Raw genomic sequence first — 6,179 nt, 5'->3', positions numbered from 1 at the left:
ATTTATAAAGCCCAATATCACAAATCACAATTTGCCTCACAGGGCTTTACAGCATACGACATCCCTCTGTCCTTATGACCCTCGCAGCGGATAAGGAACATTCAACATGGTCATTTGCTTAGAGGATTCAGCTGAAGCATAATGAGTGTTATATGTCATTAAGATGAAGTATTTGCTTGTTTTGTGGTTAATTATGCACATAATCCATTTGACCCCATCATGAATTGTTATTTTTATTCGTTCCTGCAGACAGAGGCAAAAGGGTCAATGCGCAGCCTCCGTTTCCTTTGCGTCCGTCTCGTTCATTCAAACTTTGTAAACACGGTTGGGATTTGTAGGGGACATACATGTGTATGCTGCTCACTATAAAATGTGTTTACTAAAATGTGTTTACTAGCCTCATTTCTAGTCAAAACAAATCTCTTTACACTTAAAAAATACTTTTTTCAAGCAAATTTTCACTTGAAATAAGTATGAAAATCTGTCCATGGAGCAAGTTTTTTTTTTTGCTTGCAATAAGAAAAAAAAACTTGCTCCATGGACAGATTTTTTTTCTACTTATTTCAAGTGAAATTTTCCTGAAACAAATGAAAATTGTCTATAAACAAGTTACTTTTTAGGTGATGAGTCTTATTTCAATTGTAATGAGATTTGTTTTGACAGAAATAAATATTCTTGGTAAGATTTTGAGTTTTTACAGTGTACATACACATACATACACGCATGTACGTTTTTGACCATGTTGTGACTGTTTGAAGCAGGTCTTCATTCTTGCTGTTGTGGTTTGAGTCGTGTTGGGAGTTAGTGCAGCTCACTGTTCAATAAACAATTGAACTTAACTTTTTTACCTGCCTATCTGTTTGACTGACAGTTTTATTGATCAGTAAGATAACACTGACTTGGCACGAAGTTGGTTCAATTTAGTAAAAAGCTTGGATGTAGTTGCACTAGTTACTTTCATTTTGCTGTAGCTTAGCTTGCTACATTTCTGAGGGTGATAGCTTTGATGTAGTGAAGCTTCATTTAATATTAGAGTAACTAGTAGCTTAGCTCACTACACTTTCCAAGTAGCTTGCCTAACACTGCTTGCAGGGTTGAAGATGTGTGTGAGGCATTCATGTTTTCACAGACATGAATGTAAACTGTAAGCAAAATCTGACTGATATGCGGAGGCATACATCCACAGGGTGGTAATTCTAATTTTACTTATTTGTAGTTTCATGTCATGTTGTCTCATATATGTTAACATGTTGGTTTCCAATAAGGACTACAGGGCAATAAAGACAAAATATAATAAAGGCCTGTAATGCAAACAAAGTGTAGCCATACTTCAATATAGTCCTTGCTCACTGCAGCTTTTTCAATTCCCTGACACCAAAATCAGCAATGTTGTAATGATGGCGCATGCTTTAATCTGTTTGTACATATAAAAGAATAATAATAATGACGTATGTATCAGCATGAGTTATTTGCCGCCTGCAGCAGCTATGTCATTTCCTTTAATTAATCAAGTTGCTAAAAGCTCTCAGGCAGCAGTTACACTCTTACGATCATGTTATCTCATTATGAGTTGTAATTGCACTTAAAAACTTGTTTCAGACTGCTACGACTCTCACTTACTAGTAATTTAAATTTCTGTGGAAGGTGTCATTTAGCCTAATCACTGACATTAATTATGCCTTCTTAATTAGACACCCATGGTTTCTCTTGAAAACTAGTAATATCAAACTTTCACAGAAGTTGAGACACAAATGATTTCACAAAACAAGAACCTCATCTAAAGAAAGAAAGACTAAAGGAGACAATTCGTTTATATTTCTTCAGACACTAAAGCCTTATCACAGACTGAATAGTCCTTTAATTAAAAAACAGAAATGTGTGAAATAATGCTTTTTAATAAAGTGAATACAGCATCACACGGAGATGTGCAGTCAAAATAGCAAATTAGTGGAGAGGCTACACCGAAATGTCTTTTTTTTGTAATTCGTCAAAGTCAGCATGGTTTATCTGGTCTTTTACTTCATTATATTTTTTAGCCGAGGATTGTAGGCTCAACTAATGGTAGATGCCTTATCATCATTGGTGCTTGACTACACAGTAAGCAGTGCTTTCTCAGTAAGTGACATATGGAATTCTAACAGCATCTAATTGTGAATCTGTAAAATGTTGTTTCATCTGAATTTGCGTGGAGGAAGCTGCAGTCTGGTTCCTTTCAGCACAGATGTTATTGTCTTTGGTTTTGATAAGCGCAGAGCTATTCCTCCTCAGTTCTTCTCCTCTCCTCTCAGCTACAGTACACTCATTCCTGTGAGACAATCAGGCCAATCAAAAGATGTTTACCAGCCATTAACAGTTTCTGTTCGCCTCAATGACAGAGGAAACGAGGAGAGTGGAAAGAGAAATCAACAACTTTTTGAGACGTCCTTAATTGTTTTTACTTCATTTTGACATTAATTAGGTTGAGATATAATGGTGAGAGCATGAGAGAAGAGAAGGCTCCAAGTGGGACTGAGAACGTAGACAATGAGACTTTTCTCCAGTGCTTATATGTCTATCATGGGCCTCTAAGTGGATGCTTTGCAACACTGTATACTGTCTGATAATTAGCATTTACATTGTATCTGTTGGCAGGATGAGCCTCGTTGTTCTATCACTGTAGGTATCTATTGAATGCTGGCCTGTCCATATCCAAGTAACCATTTGAGCTCACCTCCTAAACGGTTTACGTTAAGGCCACTAAAACATGGGAAAGATATGAGGTTTGGTCAAGGAAAGAAAATATCAACAAGTCCTATTTTCTGCTTCCAGTCAGCTGGCCTTTTTCATAGTTAACCAAGACCATGATCTTCCCCTTACCTTCTTAACCAAGGCTTTGGTGAGAGCAGTTAATTAAACCAAGTGGAGACTTGTTAAATAACAGTGTTCTTGCAATTTTTATTATTCAAAAAACAGACAAAAATAATCTGGGTGGCTTTACATTTCTTACTCCACGTATTCCTTCTACAGTTTGTATATTAATGTAATTTTTAGGAAAGTGTTGCCATATCTCATCAACAACAAGGATAGACTGTCCATCAATCCATTTTCATCCACTTATCTGGGGCCAGGTCGTGGGGCAGCAGACCAAGCAAAGCACCATTGCTGTCCCTTCCCCAGCAACACTTTCCAGCTCCTCCTGGGGGACTCAATGGAATTCCAAGGCCAGATGAAATTTATAATACCCCCAGCGTGTTCTGGGCCTACCAGAGGGACATGCCCAGAACACCTGCAATGAAATCTGTTATAGATATTCATGGTCTCCACTGTGTGATTCCTAGTAATTTTGGTGACCTGAACTCCAGTGGACCAGCCAACAGACACTGCCATGAACTAAACGGTGTTAGTACTTTCTTTGTAATATCACTAATAGATAGGTCCTGGTGATATTTCTTATGGCAAAATATTTTTTCTCTGCAGTGGCAATCTGTTCTCATCATCAGGGCATCAAATATGGCAGCCTGGTCAGTGGCTCTTGGCTTCTGATACCAAGGCACCCTCTTTCATCTGTATGAGACGCACTGGGCTCCAATGTAAACCCATCCACGGCATTAACGTAAAGAGCCTTAAAGTGCAAGTAAGGCAGGAGGGAGGCAAGGTAGATGGGTCAAGCACACACTGGACTTTCACTCAGGAGACCAGTGTTTGTGTCCCTTGTAAAACCAAAAGTTAGCTTTGAGTTTTTTAACCACATAATGTAGTTAGTGTCATGTGACATATGTGGCGTATATCACATGACATACTTGTTAACTTACTGTTACGTAACAGACATATCTCTATTAAACCAAACCTTGATATTTTTTCTCAACCTAACTACTGTAAATAGATATGTTGCCTAATTCTAAAGTACTTTTGGTGGCGAAACCTACATTTCTTGCTAAATTTGTTCGGAAAGACACTATAGAATCTAACATGTCATGATATGCTGTCTCTGAGTGCTGAAAACTGACACTAGCGGTTCTTAAGATTAGAATTCCCCCCTTAAAAAAGTCTTAAAAGGCGTCAGATTCATTCATCTAAAAATAAGGTCTTATTTGGTATTAAAATATCTTAAATCAACCTTTCTTAAAATTGCTAAAACTTAGGAAGTAGGAATTCATTAACTGTTTTTTTCTGAGGTTGCATTGTAAAATCTCAAAATAATTGGTAACATATTTTTTAAAAATATATAATTTACCAAATGCCTCTTGCATTAGCATTATGGAGTTTAGGATAGTGGAACCAACAACACTCATATTTTTGAGCACTACCCTGAAGAAGATCATGCCGGTTGAAACGCGTTGGTATCCCTTACAATAAAGCATTTTTATTCCTATCACCATCAGAGTGCCTCAGTCTGCCTCTTTGTGGCCAACTTGACATCTTTTTTGAAGGCCTTTCTCTCTGTTTTTTCAACACTCATATTTTGTTTCCAGCAAGGATGCTCAAAGCAGAGGTCCTATCACACTGGTACCAACAAAAGAGAGGACTCAGTAGCAGGACTCAAAAACACAAGGACTTTAATGAAGGTCGGTTAACGGAAAAACAGCCCAGAAATAACAACAAAGTTCCCCAAAGCTTGAGGCTTACGTAGAATGCAAAAATGCAAGATATCTGATCAAAAACTAGAGAACACTAGGAACGAATGGCTAGAACGTGTGCTCCAAACTACAGAGATGAACTAGCACAGACAAAGGGCAGCAGGTGGACTACATACACAAGGTTGGAGGGGTAATGAGGGACAGGTGAAACCAATCAGGGCAGGGCAGGTAATCAAACAGGAGGGAAACTCACAGGGCCAGGAAGTGAAGTGCCTGACACAGGGTGTAATAGGTCCACTGTCTGCTAGCTATCTGTCCACTGGACAACATAGGGGATTGCAAATTCAATGAGAATTTACTTTTTACTTGTATTTTTAAAAAAAATATTTTTGATGCCATGATGGCTATTAAGACAGTGGATACCCACAGGCGAAGTGAGAAACACAAAATCACCAAGATATCAGGACCACTGACCAAGCTGCTGTATTTGGCGAACTGGGAGTTAGAATTTGTTGGCAGTGGATTTAAAAAACAGAGAAAGTTTCAAATGTGCGCAACACTGATGGCATTATGATCACGATGATCAGCAACATTGTCAAGCAACAACACAGAGAAATAGAAATCATAGCAGAGGCTGAGACTCATATTTCTCCATGTGTTAGCAGAATGCCTCAACAATTGACCTGCAGCCTCAGGTCTCGGTCCAGATCATCACCAGCTGTGAAGAGACTATTCCATTAGGTCAATCTGTCTGCAATTGGTGATCGATAAAGTTCAACGAAGTGATAAAATACTTGAGTGAACAGACTTCACTGCGAATTGGACAAAAACATTTTTGACTGATAAAAAAATCCCTATGGCCATGGACAACCAAAGTGGGTATTGATTTTTTTTATTTTATTTAATGTTATTATTATCATTAATTTGCCAAAAGACCCATGCAAGAGACATATTCTCTATTGGGCCTCAGGAGGATACAGGCATTCAAAAGTTCCATAGATATGTAGAATATTCAAAATATTAAAAAAAAATATTGACTGCAGTATAACAACCATGAAAAACACATGAAAAAAACAGACAAGAAAGAGCCTGTGATAGGCCACCTAACCAAAGCAACATCGAGTTAGGTGGCCTATCAAATCTTGGGAAAAATAATTTTCTCCAGCTTGAGATAGGCCACCTACCCAAAACAGCCTCTAGCAAGTACACCTTCCTTACCAGCAAGCTGCCTTTTCACACACAGCTGACCCTGGATTTTTAGTGCATCCAAACAATATCCCAAGTTTCCCAAGTATCCTATGATGTCACAACTGGTGAAGGTACTGTCGGAAACTGAGGACAGAATTAGAGTTTACCTACGGCTTGTTGCACAAGAGAGTAAAAAAGTCCCATCATTATCAAGCTCTTAACTTTACTTAGGCAAGATGGATGTGTCTGCACACTTTGTCACTCTGTTTTTATACCAGTTCTGAACAGATAAGAAATAGCTACAGTGCAAAAAGCCACTAGTGTCTGGAAGACTATGCCCAATTTACTGCAAGACCGAGCACTGTCAACATGAAGGAGATCGAATTTCAGTAGAGATGGGAGCAGAGCAGTGCACGTTGTGTTTGTTTACTAGAA

Source organism: Epinephelus moara, chromosome 3 (assembly GCF_006386435.1).
Source record: "Epinephelus moara isolate mb chromosome 3, YSFRI_EMoa_1.0, whole genome shotgun sequence".
NCBI classification, from domain to species: domain Eukaryota; kingdom Metazoa; phylum Chordata; class Actinopteri; order Perciformes; family Serranidae; genus Epinephelus; species Epinephelus moara.
This window is presented reverse-complemented; position numbering follows the sequence as displayed.